Source organism: Rhea americana, unplaced genomic scaffold (genome assembly GCF_003343005.1).
Source record: "Rhea americana isolate MKP2758 unplaced genomic scaffold, rheAme1 scaffold_3, whole genome shotgun sequence".
Classification (NCBI taxonomy): domain Eukaryota; kingdom Metazoa; phylum Chordata; class Aves; order Rheiformes; family Rheidae; genus Rhea; species Rhea americana.
Window position 1 is genome coordinate 14,475,464 of NW_028186423.1, and position 27,055 is coordinate 14,502,518.

Consider the following 27,055-nt stretch of genomic DNA (forward strand, 5'->3'; position numbering starts at 1 on the left):
GTCCCTAGCCCGTCATAGCTCTGACAGCRCTTATCAGTAAATGTTTGTAGGCAGAGCTGTACTGCTCTGAGCGGTTCCTCCTGCAGACGCTTTCCAGCTCCAGCTGTCATCTCCTTGTCACCTCGCTGCTGCTGATGCGCAGCCCCTCTGCCGAGCAGCGGCAGCCCAAGGTGCGGGGGGACGCCTGGCTCCCCTCCGTGTCCCTAATGCTGTGCCCGGCTGCAGCTCTGTTGGTCGGAGATTTGCTGAAAGAAGAAGGAAAGAAAAAAAAAAAGCAATTGTGCTTAACACAGAGTAAATAAAGCAGATCCTACCATCCTTTCATTGCAAKGTATAGTGAGTACTGCCAAATTTTCCTGTTGCTTTCTGGGGCTTTACAGTATATCAGTTACTATGGTTTGGAGTTTTTAAAGCAGTCAGTGCTTTAAAATGCCTGCGRGTTTTCTTCGTGCTGTTGTTGTTGTCCCCCAGGTCTGAAGATCCATCTGTGTTATAATCCATTAAAATAGTTAGGAGAAAAAAAGAGTGAWCAAGATATATATATATATTTAATCTCTGTTTAAATCCTTTAAAAAAAATACTGACACTTTTTGAAAGAATTCCTAAGTGATAACAACCTTATCAGTATTAGGTCCGCGGTTTAACTGTGCTGCGCCTGTGTTAAAGGAAAGCTCTGTTGACTCTGGATTTGCAATAGAGCGTATACTACTTTCATGGGATTAGAAGCCCATATACTTTTGTCTTGTGAAACTGTTTTGCTTTCTCTGCATATTCTAACTTTTTGAGGAAGTGAAGGACTTCCTCTGCGAAGGGTCGTGCTTGCTTCATTTCTTTGTGCTCCAAGTCCTGAGACAGCAAGTTCCTCAGGAGATCTGCTTTTTGTTCACTCTAGGTTTATTTATGACATGCATCTGCCTGCCTTTTCCTCTCTGCTTTCAAAACTATAAAGAAGGAAAAAAAAGTTGGTGCATCTACAAAGCATAGCCCTTAATCTTTATTCAGGGATAGATTGTCACTTTAAGGCTCACTTTCCCCAAAAATTAAATTGCAAGGGATAGTGCCAGAAACTGTATCAAAACATCATCTGGGGAAACATGCTASCTACCCATCACCATCTTCTTGGACTTTGAAAGATCTCAGCAGATAACGAAAAGCGAGACACACCTCAATATGGCCACATATTTTCCAACCTTATGGCTCACATTTAGGCAATACATTTTAGGACCAATAAATAGGTTTATGTTCTAGCTTTTAAAGCCTGAGTTTTTCTCTAAGMTTTTCAGATAAGTCTATGTGATGAACTCCTGCAAAAGCATATATTTGTTCTGTAGGCCATGTGAATTGCCACCAGCGTTGCAAAATTCAAGCACTGTTTGAAAAGCTGTGCAAGAAGATTTGGGAACAGGATGGTCTCCCAACACACTATGGATAGGATATGGCTGCTTTGCTGCTATCCTGAAAGATCATGTAGGACAATATTTGAAAAGTAACTACGACTTTCTTAGTTCGTCTCCTGAAAAATCTGTACGTGAAAGCCACAACATTTTTTGGTGAAGCAGACACATAGATATATAGCTTGTGATCCCAGACATGGTTACTAAGATTAAGATATCTCCWGCTCTGTGTTAAAGTCAAGTTAAAGGATGCTTTGAGGTCCCTCTGTGTTCAAGAGACATGGATTCACCCCATTCAAGAGACATTTCTAAAATGGGGGGGAGGTATTAATGACTCTCCAGAGATTCTTCTTTCTCCTCATTTTGAGGTAGTCTGGGTGATATGCTTAGACTAGTTGCCTACATTTCAAATATTTGTATTTGGACAAGGGGAATTCTGCTATGAACAAACATATGCAATGTCCAGCTGCAAGTCGAGGCATCCTGAGGGCTGGTCAGGGTGATACAGAGAAGCTTGCAACAATTCCCCAAAAAATTCCACAGCACATAGATAAAAATAGGATTTCTTTCTCTTTAAAACATGAACAGAACTTTCACCTTTAGCACATGTAGCCATGCATATTTAACAATGCTATTTGCTGACTTCCAGCGTAACATAATGAAGAAGATGGAGTGGAAGGGAGGAGAATGGTAATAAAGTTTAAATAATTTCTTTCAAAACGACAGGAATCACATGTTTTTCTTGTCCACAAGAAATTATATATTTAAGCTCCAGTGAAAGAGAATTGGGCAAAAAATATTTTTAACATAGAGGATGACAAGTAATGATTAAACTAAAATGCCTAGGAGGCCATGGAATTCTACCACTAGAGGTTTTTAATAAGAAGTTCGTCAAACTTTTGTTTAAGTTGGGTAAAGAAACAAGACATATTGAAGAAAGATAGATCTTGCTCTGAAGCTGCAGAAGGGCTTCCACACACAGACTTTGGCACAGAAGTCCCCATCCTACTGCTCCTGCTATGAGTAGGAATTCAGCATATGAGATTGTCTTACATGGCATTAGAAAATGGCTGATGCTTGATTTAGGGGAAAACTTTACTATGAGTAGAGGGGTTATAGCAAGAGTCTGAACGAGCCCTGTGTTATTTATCAAGGACTGCTGAAGAAACATTTGAATTAAAGGCCTACATGACATGAATGTGGAAATGAGGCAGTCAAACACTATGTTTTATGTGAGTTTATCAGCTTGGTTAAAATAACTTTTAGAATGAACATAAAATAATGGTCTGCAAGAAATTCTAAGAAACATACTGAACTGGGATAGCATGCAGTTGGATAGTGTCTTGCTGTGCAAGTGTTTGTATATCACTGCTACTGTATCCCCTATAACCATCTGCAGTTGTTGCCTGCCTTGTTTGGAATTTGGACAGTGGTTGTATTTTTAACTCGACTTCAAATGTTGTCAGTGCTTGGCTCTGAATTGCACAGGCTCTTGCCATTTCTGATATTCATTGTTTGTGACTGGAAAGCCTTGTGCAACGCTGACTTGGAAGATAGTTTGCTTAGCTTTGACCGCAGGAACTGATTGACTGATTTACACCTGCTTGGTGTTAAGGGTTTCTATAAAGCCTTCAAAGACCCTCCCGATACAGTCTGGTAGAAACTGAGGAACTTTTCTCAGTGGTACCATATTAGACAATTTTATTTTATCTTGTTCCTTGTGTAAGTTCCTTTTAGTAGTGGATTCAACTCGGTATATTAAATGGGGCAAGAGATGTGTCACCGTCTGGAAACACCGATGTCTCTCCATTGACTGTAGAGGGAGCCTAGAGGACTAGCTTAGTTTATGCACACGTCTTTTGGACTGCTGACATTAGATTAAAGGAATTTAACTCCTCACCACTAGTGAAATTAAAGCACTAGAAGAGAAAGGAGATCCTCAGAAGTTGGTATGGAGTAGAGAAACTTAGCTAGATATTAGGAAATATTTATGAGATAGTGTGATTTAGGCACTGCTATTGAAAGTAAAATGCTTTCTTGGAAGTTGCAAAAAAAAAGCCCGCTGCGTGTTGGGAACCATAGCTGTGAAGCGTCTCCTGGAGCTGATTACTTCAATTCATCCTTTCTCAGAATGGCCAGTAAAGGATGTGTGTCTTATCCTGGCCAGTGATTAAAGTACTCACTGGCAGTGCAAGAAATATGAGGCCTTCCTCTTTTGTAAGAAATGGCTGGTTTAATAACCTAGTTCCAGGAGAGGGTTCCCGGCCATCAATTACAAGTGGAGGGATGTATCTCCCTGTGGTTTGTTCTTGGGTGCCTAAATCATTTTTAGAGATATTGAAAGGTATGGCACAAAAACAATTCTCAGATTGGCCTCTGCAGGCAGAGGAGTGTCTAATCTCGAAATTTTGTCTGTCTTTAGATGTGAACTAGGTGCCAGTTCTCCAGAAAACCTCAAAACTTAGGTTGTCCTGGGTATGCCCAGGAGAAAGGCATTACTATTTTAGGTACCAGAGGAAGTTTACTATAGAAACTATCACTTAGGTACCTCTAAGGTGACAGGGAGGCTAAACAGAGAAGTTGAAAATCCAGATTTAGCCTTAAAGACATAAAGAATCCATGAAGCAATTATGTAAGGGACATGTTGTAGTAGCAGCTTTACATGGCAGGATGGAGCTCAGCCAGGGGCACTTTTTGAGTCCTTACGAGATTTCCCTTGTGCAGCCTGCCACAAATGCCAAGCTGTTAGGGCTGGATGATTTCCAGTGCCTAAATAAGATCTCCCACCAGGTGTACCTATGGGAAGGGACTCACTTTTTTAATGTGAATTAGGAGCATTTCTGCATGTGCTGCAGTGACAGTTCTAACTCCACTGGGGATAGACCCCACATCTTTTGTAGATCCACAAGACCCAGAATCTCAGAGGCATTATCCTAAGTGCAATCGAAGTCACAAGAGGTGTCTCAGTTAGGAAGACAGTTGCTTTTCTTGTATAGGCAATGGAAAAAGACAGAAAAAAAATCACCTACAGAAGGGATCTGGGCTGAGCTGTCTGTAGCTTTTGGTGTGGGAACTTTGTTCTTTCTGCCACTGAATTAGTGGGAATGGAATCACCTTTAGCTTACAAATATTTCTTTGTAGCGAAGCCAGGAGCAAAATAGTGCTTGTCTTTTATTAAAAAAAAAAAATAGAATTTGGTGATGGAGTGTGAATTCACACGTGTCCTAAGTATAGATGTTTTTGGAACAGAAAGCTAATCAAGTACTTTTCCTGAGAGAGTTTTGTCATAAATCTTACCACGTTATATGATGCTACTGGTACTATGTGTTTACTTTCAATTTACGTTGTTAGCTCTGTTTATTGCCTTTTATTAAAGCTCATCAAGCTGATGATTGTTTTTAAGCTCTATTACGAGAAAGATGAACACCAGCATGTGGAATACTCTAGATAAATAAACTGAAAGTAGTTGAAAGCTCCTATACTCAAAAGAACCTTATTTGCATTTCTTGTGTGGGAGTATTTACTTGCAAAAGACAGGATATTGATGATCAAACACACAATTAACTGAAAAGGTTCTGTGTGTTTTGTATTAAACAAAAGTACAAAGGCCCTGACAGTTTATTTTAACTCTTTTTTTCAGTAACTTCTTTAAATGAATGAGTGCATATGTTGCAATATGTTTTACCATAAGCTGACTTAATGTAGACACACATTTGGTAAAGGAAAAGACCATCTTTCAATGACTTAAAATCTCACAGAACTGTTTATACAGATTGCTTCATCTGTGCAAGTTGATCTGTCCATCTGTTATATTTTATACCAGTTCATTTCTATATTTTAGTCAGAGGATCGTTATGAATAGCTGATCAGATCTCCTGTGCAATGCAGACCCTACGTCCCCAAACACTGCTTTTAAATCAAGCCTGTAGCTTCTATAGGAGCTAGAGTGTCTTTTGAAAAGACATCTCATATTGATGTATAAAGCTTAATGGCAGGATACTGCTGCCTTAATATTTACCACTCAGTGGTGTTTCAGAAATGCTTTTATGCTTTCATCCTCTCTCTGTGCCAGCCATTCCAGTGCACCTGTTTCTTTTTTTTTCTTTTTTTTTTTTCTCCTTTCAAGGCTTCTCGCAAGCATCTGTATTCACAGTTTTGTGTGTCTGTGTGTATTTTACTCTGCCATCTGACACCCTGTTTCTTTGCAGGGGGGGTACCTCTCCAATCCCAGTCTTTCCCATTTCCTGTTCAGTTGTCATTTTTATCCTTCCCTTTACTACCAGATACAGAGTTACCTTTGTGCTCTTGACATCGCTAGCAGATGTCTTTATCTGACCTGAGTGCTCTCCAGCACCTGTTAGCGTTTCCCCAGTTCCTATTTTAAATAACCCCTTCTCCTCTGAATTCTGCCAGTTTTCTTGGTGAGTTGCTTGGCTCCGCAACGGTCAGTACTCCTTTCTGTGTAAAATCTTTCCTCTCCTTATTCCTCTCCTTATTCCCTCTTTACAGTATTTAGCAGAAAAAACTCTCCTTTTTATACATGTCTTCCACAAATACGCATTTTTCTTTACAAATTGCTGCAGGTGTACCAATCAATAGCAATTCAGGAAACCTTACGAAAATAGGAAACAGGATTATGGCCAATTATTGTTGTTTCCCAACTTTTCTGAAGCCCTGTGAGAGTAGCCCAACTTGATCCACCTTCTTGCCCCCTCTTCTCACCCCACAGCTGGAGCTGTCTTCTCTTCACGCTGTTCTCTTCCCTTCCCAGCACCCAGCATTTTGCCCATTCCCACACCCTTGTTCCCCCGTGAACATCTCTGACCCATGCTGTCCCACAGTGCAAATTCTGGAAGCATGATACAGAAATACCCATGTTTGCCCTGCATAAAGCCAGCCCAGATCCAGTTTATCTGCTTAATTGAACCTCAACCTTCATGGGCCTGGGTTGCATCAGTGAGGAATGTTTCCCTAGGTGGGAACTGAAGGTATAGGTGATGGCTTAGCACACKGAGCAAACCATCTGTTGTGTTTAAAAGTGAAGATAACTTTACGCTTTGAACTATGTGGTGTGAACGTCTTTTCTTAGAAATGTTTGTTCTAAGTGAAGACAGAGTACATTGACTGCAAACAAATAGACAGCTTCTTTGCATGTGGAAAATATGACGTCTGCTAAAATCTAGCCGGTACACTGAAACTTTAACAGCATATGTCAAGGTTCTTCTTTTTAAATATATTTCTTTTTAGTCTGTACTGCCAAAGGACAGTGAAATGTAAGACTTGGTGGTACTCAAATTTTTTTTTTTTTTTGGATTTTTCCCTTTCTGCTTTTCTGTCCTTCCTTTTTCTCTTGCCCCATCCCTGAGCTGTCCCACTACACAGTGACTATATTTGGCTGTTGATCCTTAGCAATACAGCACAGGAATATTYTTTTTTCTTTGTTTTCTATATGAGTTGGGAATGTTTAATAGAGTGCAAAAGCACGCGGACGAAATGCTGGAAAATACCCATGACGTTTGGTTAGGTCCTCACTGAAACGTGGCCATTTTAACTGTTTTTGGCACGTGTGACCAYGGCCCCGTGTTCCTGGCAGCCCTCAGCGCGTCTGCGCGGGACCTGGGCCGCATTAACCTGGGGATTATGACATTAAGAAATGGCATTTGTACAATTAAAAATGTTATCTCAGAGGGCAACCCCAGCTGCCCTCGGCCACCTTCGGGTAAATCGTGCCGTAGGAAAGGTTAAAAAAAGCTGCTGGAACTAATCCTTTTGATGAAACATTTAACAAGTATGTCAGGCTTCTCTGATCTCGGCCCTGGTAGAATATAGTTCTAGTTAATGTCCTGAGCTCTAACTCACCGTCTAAGATCCTCTTTCCTGCAGCGTGTTTTCTTCATCAGTTTGTGTTTCTGCCAGTCAGTGTCACAAAGCGCTTCCTGTTTCATCCCCACTTGACAAGGTTAAGCCACGCTGATGCTCCGCAGTTGTGTGCAGCTTCATTTTTCATAGATTCTTTCTGATAACCATAACATGAACTCTGGAGTATGTGTTAGGAACTGAAAACAGGCCAAGTGTTTTGTATTAGAGTCTGTATTCCCACATTCACCAACTCTCCGAGGGATGGAAATGCATCAGTGACATGTATGAGAAAAAAAAAGGCTGAGACTAAAATCAATTTTCTCTCCTTTTGCCTACATGAAACAAAATTAAAAGCACAATGAGCCTTATTCTTTCTTTGTTTACTGCTGGAATTCGACTGTATTCTGCGAAGCAACTCTCCTTTCACCATTATAACTGGAGGGAGATTCAAACCTCAGACTTGCTGCAGATGTTTACACCTTAAAAAGCAGAAGTAGACACATCATGTCTGTTTACTCTTTCTTGAAAAAAACAAGTAACTATTTTATGTGTATGGGTGGATCTAGACCCTGGGGAACTACATCAAGCAGTAACTCACTCTAAACAAATAATTTGATACTCCCTTATACACGACTGGCTTTCAATAGCACAATACACACTGTGACCCTCCCTCACCTGTCAGTTTAATGACTATGTTAATGCAGATGAAAGGAGAACAGAAACAAAATGTAAAAATATAGCAATAAATAGCCTCCTGTGTTTTCTTATCTCCAGTGAGAACTTTATGTTAGGCTGGTTTATTTGCTTGACATTACAAAGTCTTCTTTACTTCCGCTAAAAAAAACGGGGTGAAAAGCGCAATAATCCTTTAAACAAAATGGAAAGAGTTATTTATGCCTGTGCTATTAATAGATGTCTCTTCTTAGAAAATAGCCATTTGCGGTGTTTTTTTGTAGCATCGACTTTTCTTCCTCAGATCTCACAATATTTTTTTTTTCAACTGTAATGCAGAACCATGCTAACAATTCTGCCTTCCTGGCTGTCACATAGATTTCCTGTGGTCTGTTTTTGGCTGTGCACTCAGCCAGTTGCAGTGTATATTAGGCATTTGTTTAAAAAGTAAACAGCTACAGTCATCAGCATAAAAATTAACCCATAGCATGCAGGATTTTTCACTTTCTTAGCATGTACCCAAACGCCACCTGAAGACTTGCTGAGAGCTGGACAGCCAAACAGTTGAAAGTGTCTGAGGGTGCTGGTTGCCACGAGGAAGGCAAGCCAAGTGTCATCGCTTGAATGTTAAATAGGGGTAACCATGGATTTGCTCATGTGATTCGGTCCCTTCACGCTGCTCAGAGCAGAAAGAGACAGAGAAAACATTGCTGGGGCCTTTCTAGCAGAGGATAGAAGGGAAGAAGAGCTCCTCTCTTCTCAGCTTAATGTGCTAATGCCAGGCCACCATGACCCTGCACACCTCCTCCTAAAAAATCAGGTTCATTTTCTAAAAAACAGATCAGCTGCAAAAAAACTTTTCTCAATATTATTTGAAGAATAGCTGTGATTTCACAAGATATTTTTCATAATAATGTGTGAAAAAGAGACTAAATTGTACTATCCTGTTTACCCCTGAGTAAATATACATAGAAATATTTATCAGAAGAAATGCCTTTAGATGCAAGAACCTAATGTTACTGTCTTTTTTTTAATTTCCTTTTCTTTGCTGTTTTTGTTGCTATTTTGAAGTAAGTGTGTAGTCCTGGTCTAAACGTAAGATCACTGTCTAGATCTATCTCATAGTATTAATTTAGTATCAAAAATGTTTTTATGAGGCTTGCCAAGAATGCTATATGAGCAAGTAATGCCATTTTACTTACCGAAAGGGTTCTAATGGAACATTAATTCAATATAATAAACCAATATAACAAACCAATATAACAAATTCAATATAACAGGACACTAATACTGTTTCTTTTAAAAACTGGTGAGTTATCATATTATAATGTCACAACCACAAAAAATTAACAATGCACTACTTTTAGACTTGGCTATTTAAATTTAGACAGTAAAAAAAATCCGCATAATTATGAACTTTTGCTTTGAGATTGAATCAAAGTATACCTTTTGTGCATTACACTTTTAAAATACTTTTAAAATAAGTACTGTCTTCACACTGGAGATAAATATGTTTGTTTACAGTAGCAATCTATGTTAACACACCTTCCAGAAACCTTCTGTTCTTTCTGATGCAGAAAACAAAACATCAATAAATTKTGTAGAGATCCATAGCTTTTCATCATCTTTGGAAGAATCAAACTTAAGAACATACAATTAAATTCCTTATAYGCATGGTATTGAATCATTCCGGGTAGGTTATATTTCATTTAGCTGTTAAACATTAGGCATCARGCCTCAGTTATCCATCGAGTACAGGTATTTCTAGGTATATCTAGATAGATATATCCTATTTTTAAGTTGGGGGGGGGCTAAGATAGTTGAAAATGTTCTCATTTGAAGGTGTTTTTCTCACACCATCTCAATATCTAAACATCTAACATCAGATGTGATGAATTCTGTTTTTTTTCCTAGAAATATTTCAAGATACAAAAAAATGTAGTAAGTTTTTATCAGGAGTAGAAACCCTCACAGATTCAGAAAAAAAAAAGAGCTTCTGAATAGTATTTAGACATTTAAAGTACATTGTAGGTGACAGTAGGTGCCTACTTTTGGAAGAGCAAGTCACTTGCACCTCTTGGGGCAAATCTATATCRTGAAAGAAAGGAGAAACAAGGAGTGAATCCATGCATTGCACTCCTGGCCAGTTGCATTGCTTCCTTGGTAGCTCACCCCAATTTCTGTTGGACCATCCCCATTAGCGAATAAAAGTCTGCCAGAAAGGGGCAACGCTAAGCACTGTAGATACAAACTCATCATTGCCACATGGCCTCAGGGCCACRGATCAATCAATAACACCCTTGTTAGCTGGTGGTGTTATTATTCCCTTCCACAACTAAGAAACTGTGGGTCCTTAAGACTAGGAGTGTACTCATTTACTRCATTTTATTCAGCAGCATAAAGTACTCCAATGCTTGCAGAGACACCAGAAGTACTTACTGTCTTCAGACAATTTTGCTCGGCCAAAATGAGTGGAGTGTCTGGGTCTCCTCTCTAAGACCCTTTGGGGTTCACAAGCAGCATTTAGGGTTAATAGCCCAGCAGTATCTCTTGAGGGATACTGTTTGGTATATAGTCTTGGAGCACCTGATGACAACGTCGACTTCAGTTCAAAACATAGCTGCCCATGGTGATGCTTCCATTTATGAAACAAGATGTCTTCTTCAGAGGCTTGTGCTGAAATTAAAACCTTCTGAAACAGTCTGATCTGTCTTTGCTGTTATTACAGGGTGTTAGTCTTGGCAGCTCCCTCCCCCTCTTTCTGGAACTCTTTTCTCTAATACTTGTTAGCTTGCCTCTTCTTGTATCATCACTGTGTGGAGCTCTTTTTGATTTTACCAAAGACCTGGCCATAATGTCAACTTGAGAAATTAAAAAGCCAGGTCTTGGAAGATTCAGTCATTTCCATGACATCTTCTGAAATGTCCCTGTGGGGTTCTCCAGAGTGAGGCCAGGGAGATGGGATAGTGYCCAAGCCTGTTCACATACAGCCAGGACAGCAGGAACCCTGAGACCCAAATGAGGTCAGGAGAGAAGGGGTATGGTCCTACTGTGGTGGCCAGGAGACTGGGGCAGGGTGAGAATATGGGCGCTCAGGTCTCTGCTTCAAGAGTGATTCCTCTTTTTCATCCAGTGCCTAATGTACAAAACATGTGCCTAATGTCTGACCTGCTGTTGCAACTGAGGGACTGTTCAGAAAGAAAGGATTCCCAGATTTCTCAAGCCAAACAAAGAGCAGAAATGGGAACTTGAGGTTTGGAGTTATCCTCTTCTCAGAGCAAAAGAAGTATCCAGCGTGCAGGGCAACTTGTGAAAGCACTTTACATCTGAGTGCCCTTTACAGAATGTGACAAGAAATCACTTTCTAAGCTGAAATCCCATACTTCAAATGCTGATGAAGATGCCCCTGCTAGTCATTCATTTCGTATATTAAGTGGATCTATACTTTTGGCTCTGYGACCTTCCAGTTCCAGGAATGTCCTGGGTTTTCTTGTTCCCAAGCTGTATTTCTTATTGCACAGACCACGAACTGAATTCATTTCTCTAAGGAACATGAATAAAGTTTGTTTTTCCTAAATTCCTGGCAAACAAGCTGATGAAATCCATATGGATTGCAAAGACTGAACACTTGAGTGCAATGTTCCTCATGTGAGCAAACACTTGTCTTTTAAAATAGACGACTTTTAGCTGTGTGGATTTTATATATATACGTATTTGAGATCTGTTCTGTGAGCCATCAGCTAGATTTCAAAAGCACAAGACAGGAAGCTGACTGCTTCTGAAGGTTTTCCTTCTTCCTTAAACATACATGTATTCTAGATAAGGATTGTTAATTTTAGTTTGTCTTTTTATCTGATAATTGAAAAAAAAAATAGCTAAAGAACAGTTTGAAGCTTTCAGACCCATGTGCTCATTCCCTCTGTTTTACTCACGTTAAACCCTAATCCCTCTCCATCCACATGGCTCTGAGTTTATTCTTATTTTTACCAGTGTCAAAATTGTCAGCTGCGAGAGCTGGGCCTCTTCAGCCTGGGGAAGAGAAGACTGAGGGGGGATCTTATCAATGTGTGTAAGTACCTGAAGGGAGGGTGTCAAGGAGGACACGTACAAACTCTTTTCAGTTGTCCCGTGTGACAGGACAAGAGGCAATGGGCAGAAATTGAAGCACAGGCAGTTCTGCCTGAGCGTGAGGGGGAATTTCTTCCCTGTGAGAGTGACAGAGCACTGGCACGGGTTGCCCAGAGAGCTTGTGGAGTCTCCTTCTCTGGAGATCTTCAAGGCCTGCCTGGATGCAACCCTGTCTGACATGCTCTAGGTGACTCTGCTGAACAGGGAGGTTGGACTAGATGATCTCCRGAGGTCCCTTCCAACCTTACTGATTCTATGATTCTGTGAAAAATCCCCTCAACACACATACATYCTGCCTCTCCCTCCTCTGCCAAGCTGCATGACAACCCGACCAGTTGGGACTTTGAATCAGTCTGTTTTCAATGATGTCCTGTGCCCATCTCCATGCTCCACCACACGTTCAGCCYACACTCTCCTGGCACCGTGCTACCTGAGGCTAGGATGGGAAAGGATCTAAAAGCAATGATTTTAGAGGTTGAYGAGGCACAGATTGGTTGCTGACTTTAGATGCTGCAGAAACACAGAGAATGTGCTTTCCTGCACATCCTGGACTGCCTTGCATAGTGCTTGAGGGAAAGCTCTGTCTGTTGAAAAAGGAAAGGGTGACTAGTTTAGCTAATTAAGAGCTGATTGTTGTTTGTGAAAYGAATAATAGCAAAATGGACTATCAGCTAGCAGAGCTAATCTGTATATGCTTAGAACCAGTATGTTTTTTCTTATTCCTGTGTATACATGAAACAGAGAAACTTTAAATGCTGGACCGCATTGGCTGTGTCACTGAGTGGGGCCTGCTGCACTCTCTTCAGCATCTCCAAAATYCTGCCTCCAGGACTTCCTTGCCAACCAGGTGCCTCACCACACATAACCTTTCCCTCTGTCAGGGCCAGAGCGAGACAAAGTGTTTAACCATGTTCTCCTACTGTCCTCTTTCCCAAGCTACTCAAAAGATAGAAGTTACAAAAGTAGGAGAAGGTCCACGGGAAGCAAGTATAATAGAGCTCAGAGTTGAACGCATGGATAGAAGAATGAGAAGCAAAATGTGAGACAAAAAGTGAGCCAAGCCAGGCAGTTAGATCTAAGTGACTGGGAGAGTGAGAAAATGGTTGGTGCCCCCCATTAGGAGGCTGGGTAGGGCTGAGTGACTCTCCTTGCRTTTGTGGGCTGGATGTGGCTCCTGGCAATCTGCGGTGGCTCTACACAGTAGTGCATAACCATTAGTTTATCTACAAAACAAAGTRTAAGCTTTTTAGTGTGCAGCCTCAGAAACATTTAAAATGACTTGAGAGAAGCATAAAAGCAATTAGCAAAATATGTGGTTAGAAACCAAGGCAGTTTCCGTTGATTTTTTTTTCTAAATGTTTATTTTGCAAGCGGAGTGAACAGTGTGTAGTAAAAAAAATTAAATAACTGAGAAAAGTTTTCTTTGGCAAAAAGGAAGCATTTTAAAATGAGCAGAAGATGAAATGTTAAGGCAGCTGTTGGATTGTAGTTGCTATGGTAATCATAACACAACACTTTCATTAGGCACATGATGGACATTTTGGATAAAAGTCCAGAGAGGGTGGGGGACAAGGGGACGTTATTGCATTTTGAGGAAGTTTTAAAAACTCAACACAGAAAAGGATCTGGCCTTTTAAAAGTATAACGTATGCTGAGTTTTCTCCTAAAATATGTTCATGCACACACTTCAGCATTTAAAAAGAGCGTCTAAAAATTAGTAATAGGTCCTTTTTGCTAAAGTAATACTGCCAGAATAGAAATTCCTTAATACAAAATAGATTCCTTAATATGGAATCTGAGCAGCTTATGTCTTTCATGTATTTACATTGATGGGGGCTAAAGAAGTCTTTTATTCCTGTTTTGCAAGTGGGGACCAGAAAGACTATGGTGTAGGTTCACGAGAGAACATGAGTGTTAGGACACTCTACATTTGCCGAACTTTTGGGCACTTCTRTCTGAGCCAATCTGCCAACACACCCTCAGTGAGGAGGCATCTGAGCAACCAGCTGGGAACMGTGAGGACATGGGAGAGCCTCAAGTCCTGGATGCTCCCTAGATGGCTCCTGAAGCAGAGACCACTGCACACATCTCCTTACCTCTGAGCAAGTCCAAAGTACTGGCCTATGTTCACATGTATTTACTTTTCTGTGAATTTTGATAATGGCATGAAAGGAGTATCTTCAAGGCAAGGTAGATTTTTCCTTCCATTTCTTCCTACTCTCCTTCAGCTCCCACAAACCAGAAGTGAGCCCTAACTGCTAAGTTTTTGGATAAAAGTGGACACTCCTTCTACTCCATCTTTTAATAGAAAGGAAGGATGATTGATTGCTCCATTTTTGATGAAAAGACCTGACTTCCCAATTTCAGAAGTGGGTTGAGACCTGGGAAAGGCTCCTGGTAGGGCTGAGCAAGAGTATACCTAGGTAGGAGTGTGTGGACAGACTTGTCATCAACTTTCCTCCCCCTTCTGCTGAGTTTCTTTCTGCCTCTCTGCAAACAAGGACACTTGAGCTCTTAGTATTTGTGGTTTCTCTTCCCACCTTTTGTCTGTCTTGTTTATTTCCATTAAAAATGCCTTTGTGGGGGTTGGGGAGAGGACTAGCTTTCATTAGTTGTGTGTATGGCACAGTAAGGCTCTGAGGACACTGCAGGTGCGCATCACCACAGTGCAAACAAGACAAATAATGTTATATATTCTTTCATGGTGTTGAAGTATGTGGAGTCCCTAGGATGACGTATCACCTGTTTATCCCTTCACATTTCCAAAAGGGACAAATCAAGATTAACTGTGTTGTTGTTGTTGGCAAGTTTTTTGGGGGGTGGGGGGTTGTGCTKCAAACTAGAAAGACTGGCTCTGATCTTATAATAGGTATCACCCAGGAAGATTTTCTTACCCCTTTGCTAGTATTCATTRATTTCATAAGGTGCTATACTGCACTCCCTGAAGTTAATGCCCTACCCATTCTCTTTGTCAACTAAAAATCTCCTTTCACCTTTAAAAATTCAGAGGTTAATCCCTTCTTTCAGCTTGCAGTCACTTTCCTGGGCAACAGCTGGCTTCTTTAGCCACCCTCTGCGGATGTGGCTGTGCCCCTAGGGCAGTCCTGATGCCCTAATCCTGGGGCTGGACGCATTGATGGAGCTCTCTTACCTGTAAGAAAAGTCCCAGAGGCTTGGTGCTCTCCTGTGGTTTGACTGTACAGATTGCATTGAAGGACTGAGACCCCAGCACGCAGCCTGAAAATTCATTTTAGCATGAAAAGTGCTAGAGTAATATGGTAATGTAAAGTAATACCTAAATAAACCCACAAAACCTAGAAGGGAAGAGATTTAAGTCCCATAATTGCCCTAAGCTTTGCTAATTGTGAGACCACCAGCTGTGATAAAGGAAATTGATTTCATCAGTTGTCAGTCATCCTTGGTTTATTAACGATCAGAAGTTCACATCTCCTCCAGGCAGGGCAAAGTCCTTCTCTGGTCTGTTCCTGCCCATCATGCTGAAAGGTTCGACTATAACAATCCCCACGTCTTCCCCGGGGAGCTTTCTCTCTTCCCCGGTGGTTTCTCTTGCTGTGATCATGCTGGGTCGAGTCCTTGTCCCGATGACATCACTCGGAAGTTTCTTGTCAAGCTTGTTGCTTCACCCCTTCACTTATTAAGTAATATATCTGACTTCTGGAGCAGAAGTAGTCGGCACTGTGGCTAAACTGGATTCTTTTAAATAGAGCCAGACAAGCTGCATTACCCCGAAAGCATAAGTGTAACGGATAGTACGGCTAGAGAAGCTGTACTATACTGACTACTCAGGAAAAAAAAGGGAGGGATGTGCTTCTTTCAGTTTTATGTGAAATCCAATTAAAAACAACCAAATTGCTGGTGAGATTTTGATTGACAATATAACAGAGAATGTTCTTCTCCACCTTCCCCATCACTCCCGTGCAAAATTAACTATTAAAAAAGGTGTTGAAAGATGGAATTTCATCAGAAGGGAACCTGAAATTTTGCTGGCTGCATATCCATCAGTTCTTGCTCATTAGGTTTCAGTTTCAGGTACATGTGTATTGACAAGCCTTGGTATTGCTCTTGGAAAAATGAGAGAACTATTGAAAATTATTGCAAAGAATGAAAGAGAAAATCAGAATAGGCATGTCCTTCTCCTTTCTCATTTTGAGGAAATGGTTCTGGCAACATTTTCCTGGTAGTGCTAACTATGTCTGTATGGAGGCTAAAACTATAGGTGGACCTTCAAATTATCAACATTGAACTTTATTTTCAGGACAAACAGATCATTTATAAATTTACTGAGAAATCTTTCCTAAATAAAATTGTTTAGGTCAGCTGAAATATTTTGCTTAAATATTGACTTTTGTTTTGCCTCTTTCTTTCCCTTGAATTCAGGCTTATCCATCTAAGATTTAGGTGCAAGCAGTAGGGAAAGATGAATCCCATCACTGCAGTCTGAGGAAGAATTGCTACTGTGATATATAAATTCTGCATTTTTAAAACATTTTCATAAAGAATTAGAGGATCACGAGTCTTCAGTGCTTCCAGCAAAAATACCTTTGACTATAGCAGGGAGAATTACTGGAAGAGAGTGAAAGTGGGTTATTGGGGTCTACTCTGACTGTGTGAAATAATACTGGTAATTATAGAACTGGTAATTGCATATTGCATGTTAATTTGGGTTTTATGAAAGATAGTCTGTGAAATATTATTGTACTTGTAAAGTATTTATATGTGAAAAATATGTCTTCTTTAATGACAAAGTTTTAGTGTCTCAAAATCTTTTAAAGCAGCACTTAAATCATGTCTGTTAAAGTAAAAATGTAACTTCTATGAAACAAAAATAATGAAATGGTTGATATACTCCAGAAATGGTTAGCAGAACTGGAATTATTGAGGTAGGGGAGAAAAAATGGGGGTAAGCAGCAGGAAAGGAAATTTTGAAGAAGGATAACTGGAGTGGAAAATGACAGAGAGAAGTGGAATGGGAAAAATTAGAGGACAGAAGACTGGAACAGAATTTTATTGGCCTTGACTGGAAGCTGGGCCTGCAGAACAACACTAACACCGTCAAAGTGCGAAGGAAGTTATGCACAAGCTCGGGTGTTAGTAGCAGCAGTGAACACATGCTTCTGGAGTCCCCACCAAAAAAAAAAAAAGAAAGAAAAAAAGAATAAAAAGGAATTTAATTCTGCCCTTTATGATGTGCAGAATGCTTCTCCGGAAAGCCCAAGTAAYGAGCGCTGTACAGTTCCAGGAAGAGTGTTGTGGAAAGAGGGAGAACGCTGCATGCTGTACTTTCTCATCACTGTGTGACCTTGATATGTTTTATTATTTTAAACACTTAATTGTGTTATTTAAAACCTCTTGTAATTACTCAGTTCTCTAGAGGCATACTTACGGCTTTTGCACAACAGTCCTGGGTAGATCCTGAAGCAATTATTGAGGAAATCCTGTGAAATATTATATTATAGAAATACTCTATGGGTTAGTTATAACATAGTAACTACGGGAATGTGCATAACTCACTAGCTTACAGCTTCTTCATGCCTTCAGTAGGAAACTGCAGCGAAGGGGCAATACAAAGGGTGGTACTGCAATAGAAGTCATTACATTTGGTGGATGACTCTTCTGCTTGAATGAGCCTTTTTCCTGTTTTTAGATGCATTCGAAACAGTTATATGTTCAGTCCAATGTACTAAAAAGTRATAACCCCAAAATTACAAGACATTTCCAGCCTTCTTTTCATCTCCACTTAGGGACACGTGGAGTAATTTCTTCTTTCAATAAAGTTCTTGTGGGACTTCCCTCAGTTCTGTGTATTTTAAGGGTTTTCCTTTGTTCTGTTGYAATAACTCGAAATGATGCAAACCAACTACGGTGTTTCAGTACAGGCAGCTTGCTGTGACTCTGTTTCTCTTGGAAGTGCCACCTTTTACAGGCAGGAAGCCTGATGTCCGTTTGAAKACTGTCCGCAGAGGGAAAGCAGATATTTTTAGAGGCACCCGCCAGAAATGTACAGTTCATTGCCAGCTTATCTCTGTGTTTAAACAATAATCAACCTCTTCCGCTCTCAGCTGGTGATTCACAGCAATTCTGTCTTATACAGACTTGAGATTAGATGAAGGCAGCTGCACACATTTGATCAGACGCTCGTACTGGGCTGCATCCTGACAGGCTGGCACTGTCCCGTTTTAGCACTGTCCTTTCTGCATACAAATATCCTGGCATAAGGATTTTCCAAGCTGCGTGGCTGGGACTGACCAGCATGGGAACTCTGCTACTGCGGAGAATGAATAAGTGCCTTGCCTGCAAGGTTCAGACTATTTTGTTTCCCATTTAGGTCATCACATTGGAAATGCGATACGTTCAGTTAATCTTCAACAGGCGATTTCAGACATTATAGGTCCACTTATACCTTGTGATGAATTACTTCAGTGTTTGGCAAATATTAAATAACATTTTTTGTTGACATGGAAGTGTGACCTGCAGGCTGCAGCTGGTCCCAGTGTTTGGTACTGTTTGTGTCCTGCCGTCTGCCTCTTCCTCCCTCTGTTCTCTTGCTATTGCAACGCAGCTGGTTTACGTCTGTCACAATCAATGGAAGGACATTTCCGAGCTGGTAATTGCCGAGAGGATCCGGTGCTGATGGCTTCTGGAGCTGCCAATCCAGGGAGCARTTTTTGGCTCCTGCTGAGTACAGTATGTCTGCAGTTTGACCATTTATCTCACTTTACATATTTGAACTGAAAGAAAGGTTTGTGCAAGCACTTGCTGCTCATTCCCTGGCGTGCCTTTCTCTCCCTCTTCCCCTTCCTCCCCCTCTTGTGTGTTATCAGCTATTGCAACAGCACTAAAATGTGTCAAATAAGGTGAATTCTGCCTAGTCCTGAAGTAATGCGAATCACACTACAAAGTATGACTTTGAAATAATCACTGGTTCATGGTTATGGGAGAAGGAACACAGTTATCCCAGCCACATTCTWATTAATTGTTATAGGGCCAGACTGCTGAACTTCAGTCTGCAAATGCAGCTACAGAAAATTTACCTAGCATTTGCATGGGTGATGCTGAGCTCCAAAGCTGGAGATGATTCTCACGTAGTAGATGTGGGGGGTGAAAGAGCAAGGGAATTAGGCTTCTTCTTTAAGTGGTAGAATTGCTTCATTTAAGGTATCAGCTGATAAAAAATATTGAGTGGGATCTAGTCTGAAAAATCTGCTGGAATTTCCTAAAAAGCTACTTTATTTCTGGGCTAATCCCTTGGACATCTACATTCACCAGGAACCTCACTAAATGGCTGAAAGTTCCTTGGATTCTTGGTTTTAATCACCTGCAAATGCTCAAATTGCTGTTGCTAGGAAATGGGTATCTATCTGTCATCTAAAACACTGTTGTGATTCAAACCAAGGAAGACTGACACTCAAATACTGCCTAAGTGCCTTGGGGGAGGGGGAGGGAAAGAAAAGAAAAAGAAAAGAAAGAAAAGAAAAGTGAGATTTGGTCAAACCCATGATTACCTTTATTTGACATAACTGTCCACATTTAGCTGGTTAGCATGTTGACAGGAGATGCTGGGTGGTTAGCACACTGACAGAAGACTGACAGAAGAAAAGAGATGTTGTATAGATTGAAGAAACCAGAATTCACTTTTTTTTTTATATTCTAAGAGCATGTGGATCTCTTAGAGCTGTTAGTGGAGCCTAGCCAGACCAGTTGACTGGCGTATGCATCCCTTTTGCATTAGATTATCAGTGGACAAACAGGGACAACTGTCTTGGGAACAAGGATTCCAACAGTAGGTGTCCAACCTTTTCCCTCTCATGTCCCATTTTTTATCAGGCTACACAAAAGTTGTATGAAAGAAAGCTGATAAAATAAAAGTCATATCCCTTGCCTTCCCCCTCCTCTTCTGCTTTTGATTCCTCTTCCCCTTCCCTGTCCTTTCTTCTGCCCTTTCTTCTGTCCTCCTTAGCATACTTTTGGCTTACAGAGGCCACATTTGTCTATCTCCCCATAAGAATCAGGACTAATGTRAGCTGTTTTATCTCTGAGACAGTTCCTCCTGCATTCTTCTCATTCTCAGTCCTGTTCATTCCCTTTGTTAAAACTGTTTTAACTTTAATCAGTTGCTACTCTTCATCACAACTTTCACTGCCTTGCTCTCTCCTCTGCTGYTTGGTAAATGTGTATCTGTATAGGGAGGAATGCTATCTTCCTGCTTTGATGTCTTCTTTCTTTAGCTCATCTGTTGGACAAAATAGTCACATCTGTTTGCTTCTCAGRCTCCATGGAGATGGCATATACTTACAAAGTGATGTGACAAAAACATCATAAAGAAGTCTGTTTGCTTCCAGTCAGATAYAGAGAAATTTCTGATATGTAGCCACCAGGTAAGTGGAAGTAAACATCCTCCTAACTCTACAGGATAAAGAAAGTTCACAATAATCTCTCTCATTTCTTATCTTTAGCCTTCAGTGAGGTGTCACCAGATGGCAGGAACTGTAGTGAACCYCCCCCTCCCTACTTTCCTCCTCATCACTCTCATCATGGGCCTATTTTACAGGTCCTATATGAGGTGTAGGATGGATAACATTTGATAGAGRACACCCTTTTCTTTACAAAGAATTCAGTTCGAATAACCACTATCCTGATCTGCAGGAGCCTTAGTCTACCTATGCCTTACTTCTCTGTGTGGCTGTGTGCTGGTATGCATATCAATAGTGTGGTATAGATTTGAAGAAAAGAAAGAAAAAGTGAAATTCTTTCCTTTTTCTCTTTATTCTCCATACCTGGGTGTGCACAGTCAGTGCTGCAAGGAAGAGCCCCTGAAGAAAGGAGCTCAGCTTGATGCTACATCTGCTCTGGCTATGGAAATTAATTCCTAATGCAGTTGCTTGCACATGAACAAAAAATATTTTGAAATGATTTTCTGAATCAAAGCTATTTGGTTACTGAAATGTGGTAGAACCATATGGAAGGTTGTTTGCAAGTAATTTGACAGTTGACAAAAAAGCTTTTGTAAAACGATCTAATTATTATTGAATTATATGTATTTATATTTTCTCTGAAAGGGAAAGTTATTTACAAAAATAGAATCCATGTGAGAGGATTCTTAATATACCATCCAGGCAGATGATAAAAATGACAAAGCCTTTCAGGTAGAAATGGCTGTAAAATCAYACCATAGCTTCCTTGCAGTATTACTACCAATCCTACTGTTTGCTTCATGCTATAAATACATGGCACCAGRATAAGTCTCAGAGATCTAGTACATACAAGGAGGATTTTTTTTAAATAGAGTTTTTACTTATTTCTGGTTTGATGCTAAGCAAATTATGGTTAAAATATCCCCATATCCAAATAATATGCCGTCCAGGTAAGTTCTGACAAATTTGTCACAATGCCRTTAGTCATACTTTGAAGTAATATCAACTAGGTTTAATGCTAATAGCATTTGGCTACATAATGCCTGCTGACACTGAGACGCTACCTAAAGCATAGGCGGAAAAGCTGAGCTGATGCGGCTTGTTCTGGATGAAAAGTTGCAAAGTGTGTTTTGCCTGAGTAAAATTTTCCGAGTTATACCAGGAAATGGTACAAATGAGTGCAAAGTACTCTCACGCTGAACTGTTAACAGTGTCCACCAGCYTTTATGGATGTAGATAGCTACTACAAACAGAGTATGGCAAAGCGAATCGGGTCCCAGAAGAGTATCGAAGATACTACATTTGAACGCAGTAGCCCATATGTCACTGCCAAAAGATTTCATGGGAGAAGTTTATGGACACACGGACACTGCAGACAACCTTTATTAAATTTTGCTAAATCATTAAATTCAATCTTCAATCAATTCCGTTAACTATGATGTCCATGAACTTACAGCATTCAGGTCTAAGCCCAAATATCTGAAAGTTGCATGAATATCAGGAATAGGACTAGGTTTCTTTGACTGTAGTGGATAAATACACATGACAAATGAAAGACTAGACTGTGCTACTAGCCAAGTAGGACTGAATCATACAAAGATACTCAAAATGACAAGTGACACCTTCAGAACTAAGATCACTAATTCTGTAACAGGCCAAAGGGAAATAGTCAGAAATGAATGCATAGTTCAGATTTGTCAAATTCAATTGACATTCACAACATACTTTGCGAATGATTAAAATATGGACTTTGTATTTTAAGGAAATAATATGTCCACCGTACATTTTAACTATCATCAAATATGTGACTTTACAATCTGTCCTCCTTGTAGTTCTTATCCTGCATCCCAGACTGCAAGAAAATGAAGATAAYATGTTAACTCAGAGCTACAAATCTTTGTGTCACATAGGATACAACTAACCTGATTCTATAATATGTGATTACATAGGTTCATATAGCAGCTCAGCTACCTGCATTTATCTTATTTCTTTGAACTTCTAAGAAAATCATTTGGATTTTTTAAAGATCCTGATGAATTTAAGGCAGAGAGGAATACRCAGAGGATTAAAGACCCCAAAGTGGAAATGAGCATCAAAGGGAAATAACAGTGGAACATCCAAAACAAACAAACAAACAAAAAAGCTGGACTGGATAGATATACTAAAAGTCCAATTATCCSAGTTTACTCTCTCCTATATACGTGTGAATACATCTATCGCACTGGCCTCTCATTCGTTAAWTAATGGTCACTCTTCCATGTATCAGGTATGAGGGTGAGGAAGATTAAGGTCCTTCAGAACTTCATTTGCTCCTCTCTCCTGCTTCCCTGCCACATTTCGTACAGTCCTTGGAGGCTGGRTATCCCTACACCTTCCCTCTCTCCAGCAGAAATGCTGTGACATAGATCAGCTACCTGTCATTATAGCATGATTTTGGGGCAAACCATGTCAGCTGATATGATGAGGTTAGGCATATCCCTGTCACTTGACCARGCACAGATGGTGGTCCAGTCCTTCAATTCCCATCACCCCATCATCCTGTTCAGAAGTTAAACATGCACTAAATGAGTTTCTTGGAGAGTTATCAAGATTTTTTTGACAGAGGCTTCTCAGGGAAAATTGGGTGACTACATGCTGGGAGGAAAATTGGATTACGTTCTCTTTCACTTCCATCTTTCCTGAGTCAGGAAATATGCCTTCTCTTCTAAAACAAACAGGACTAAAACATGAGGCTCTTGGTCAAGTTTCATAAGTTTCTGCAGCCAGRCTTTACAGCATTTTATTTGATCTGTGCATGCATTTGCAGTTCTGCCCAAATACAAAGTGGCTACTCCCCTCATATTCTAGCTATACATAAAATTGAGCTGTTGCTGAAGGTGGTTTCTGAGCCTRTACTAAGAATGGTTTGTCTTACATACATTTGCCCTAGCACTAATTCTCRTTAATGGTTGTGCAAGCCTTTCTGTTGAACTCGAATGTCAACAACAGTCTTCCCTTGTGTAAAATTTGATTTTAAAATACAGTGCCTATTACATATCTTTACTGTTCTTTATCATAACACTTTACATTCCTCCTATACTACATAGCTACTTTTCTTATTTAATATATGTCAGATAAAGCTGAAAAAGTGCTTTCTAGCTTACCAGAGCAAGACTTTGAACCCCTTCCCCAACTGTAAGTGCTTTGACTCACATCTCTGAAATGTGAGTAGAGTAATAGGAAATGCTATCTGGGAGGTACGTTTGGTTTGCAAAATTCTTTAAAAAACAACCGGTGAGTAAARGCTGATTCTCTGATTACTGTGATGACTAGGTACTCTTGTACTGGACCAGGTTTTGAGATGCTGTCTGAAAATGAATTAAATTGAGCAAGGGAAACCCACATTTCAAATGCTTTTGTTGTTTAATATAAAGAACCAGAATTGAGCCTTCAGAATTCCCCATTTAAAATATTTGCTGTTCACACAAGGCTGTATTCTGATCTTATGATTCATACTGGGTAGTACAATCTCTGACTGTTCTCTCTGGCTTTCTTTTACTTTGGTTAGTAGGTGCAAATCATAGTTTCTGGTCATCAGTTTGGGATCTAAGATTTTTATGTTAAAATATATTACAGATGTTCGTGATTTTTTTTTTTACTAAACATTCATTTTCATTTTCTTCCTTTTTTTTCCCCATAAAATTAGCCTCACAAAGGTAATTCCCAGAAACAGAAGTTAGTATTTCCTAYGGAGAGACAATTTGGCTGGAATAGGAACATTGGGTGCTATACTAAACATTTATTTTGTTATGAAATGCAGCATCATAGTCACTTGACTAAAATGAATCATTAGCACCATGAGTTTATAAAYAACTTGAAAAACATCCTTTCTTTGATATCGTCCAGTCAGGCTGAATTGAAAACATTTCTATAGCTATAAAAATACATGTATGTACGCATACATATACACAGCAGCTTTCTGCTGTTGCAGTTTGGTTATTTCCCTTGATACTGAAATCTGCAGAATTGCAGCTTCAAGATATGAGATTTTCTAGCAGTTTTGTTTATCTTTGTCTCAGATTTAGACACGGAAACACTGGTTAATAACTGCCTAGTTGTGCTTGCTCTCTAAAATACACAGAATATTTGTTATTCTGTGTTATGATAACACAAAAAAAATAGTAGCAACATCAATTAATTGGTGATTGAAGGGGTGAGACTTTGCAGTTTGGTTCATGAACACGCCTCTATACATTTCAGAAGCTTAAATCCATTGTTCTTCTTTGCTGCTAAGGTCTGTTTCATCTAACRTAATTGTACTCACATTTCCAGAAAATTTCCTTCAGAATTACAAGAGCAAATTACAAATTACAATTTCATTAAAAAAAAAGACTGAACAAATATCTAACCCCCCAAAATCAAGAAGAACAGAGATATGAAACCTTTTCTCTTTTTTCTAGCCTCGTGATRGATCAGGGTCATTTTCTGCTTGCAAACAGCATGGATGAGTACATTTTGAGCCTACTTCTCTTCTTAAGAATGTATTTTCAGCTTGTTCAGTGTAGTGACTTCCCAGTCCTTGTCATGCAAGATAACAGACAATAGTATTTTCATTATGATATTACTGATTTTCCTTTAAGAGTACTGAAAATTTTCTTTATGATCTTTTGAAGAAAACCCTATGGATTTTTGGTCAAAAGAAGAAACTTCAGAACTTTCAAATCCACTTCCCATTAGAAAATTGAATGAGTATGAAAACTCTAACCATGAGGCTGCCTGCGGTGTGACTGATTTTGGTCTATGCACATGATAATTGGCAGGATGCGAAGCGCAAACTGAATAGCCAGGGCAACAGGAGAGCTCGACCATCCTTATAGTGGGGAATGCAGCTAGGAGGTGAGTGGGTAAATGGAGTAAATGGGAGGGTTTATAGACTGACTTGCCTTGGGACTCTTGGTTTCTGACTGTGGAGGAGTCAGTAGATATTTTTGTGGCACGCATCTCTGTCTAACGAGGCTTTACCCTCATATCACCCCTTGGKAGAAAGAAAAATGCACAAATCCACAAGCACGGAGAGTTCTGGGTCTGACAGCGCTGGCCAACAGGAGCAACGGCCGGGGGGAACCACCAAGGGCGCAGTGGACGGGAGTGCGTGTGGTAGGTGTTYGGAAGTGAGGAACCTGACGGGGTCTCCAGCCATCAGTGTCTGATTTCCCATTGATCATTACTGGATAAAATGAGCCTCTGCACCACAAAACAGCTGGCTCCAATGYACTCAATGCTGTTTTTAAAGGCTCAGCTCCTCACAACTTTCCTTCCTGCCAAACACAGCAATAATAACAATAAGTATTGTTAATAATTACAATAAGCAGCTTTAGCTTAATATAAAGTTTTAAAAGCATCTAAACTACAGCGATGTGTTCCAGTAATTTCAGAAGATCTGCCTCGAAAATGCAGCTTGCCAGTTTCTGGGTTCAGATGCCTGACTTGTTTTCTCTGAATTGCAYGTGAGAGAGATACTAGGGTGCGTATGTCGCCTCTCCTGCATCCCGGATCTGTGAGGGAAACGTACCCAAACRTTACGGGAGCCACGGAGCACCCTAGCAACTCCCCCTAGTCCGCACGACTGGCACGCTGAGACACATCATGGGAAACACCTGCCTGCCTGCTGGATGTGGCTTGATTCGCTGTAGCGTGGTTTTCCGATCAGTCCTAATCTTTTTTAGGCAGCAATAATTGCATTAGTTCAGGTTATGTCATGTCTGAGGGTGCAGTTGTCTGAACTTGCTGCTGCGTTATGCACCTTACTGGGCCATCAGCTTGCTGACGCTCACATCCCTCCTTCCTGGAATATAGAGAAAGACTGTTTATAAAATAGGTACGCTTTCATTACTAAGCAAAAGACAGCTAGGGACTGAGCTCAAGCACTGAAACCCAGTTTGTCCACACAGCTTAACTACTAGCTCAGATCAGTTCCCGTTCTTTTTTGGCCRGCGGTAGAGGCACAGTCAATTACTGTCTGCAGGGTTGCCGCTGACTATTTTCAYTGGAGGTTAGGAAAAATCTTTTTTTTTCTGTTTTTGTCATTATTCTGTATATACTCTGGCTGTAAAATCTGGCCCGATTCACTTTTGTTCAATCTTCTATATTGTGCCTGCAGCTATTTTTACAGGTTTATACTCAATTTCCATATCATACATAAGTAACTGAAAAAAATCCTCTTTGTATTCTTGGAGATATTCTCCACGTCTTTTTTAACTTCCCTATCAATCAGTTTCATTTATCTGTGGACTTCCAAGACAAAATCACAAAAATATATAGAATATAAGACCATAAGCCAAATTATTCCTTCTTTTGAGAACCAAGTTTTTGTTAGGACATGCATGAGCCACTGAGTGCCACTTTTGCCCATCCTGCTATTTGAGGACTACACCAAATCACTCCCAGTGAAGATACCTATGGACAACGTAGGAGTGAGGCTCTTGTATTAAATTTTGTTACTTTCCCAAAGTCTATTTTAAGTTTTGTGTCTCATTCCCAACTTCACATGGTAATGGGCTCAGGCTATGAGCTTATTTCAAGAAATCTTTG

At 40.1% G+C, this 27,055-nt stretch overlaps 1 long non-coding RNA gene across 1 annotated transcript; it reads left to right on the forward strand.

Annotated features, from left to right (window-relative positions):
* The first annotated feature begins 110 nt into the window (after window positions 1-110).
* LOC146593334 (uncharacterized) lies at window positions 111-26,974 on the forward strand. Its single transcript, XR_014896425.1, has 4 exons — window positions 111-331; window positions 19,727-19,854; window positions 20,342-20,449; window positions 24,925-26,974. It is a non-coding gene; the product is annotated as an uncharacterized LOC146593334 (long non-coding RNA).
* Window positions 26,975-27,055: the final 81 nt, after the last annotated feature.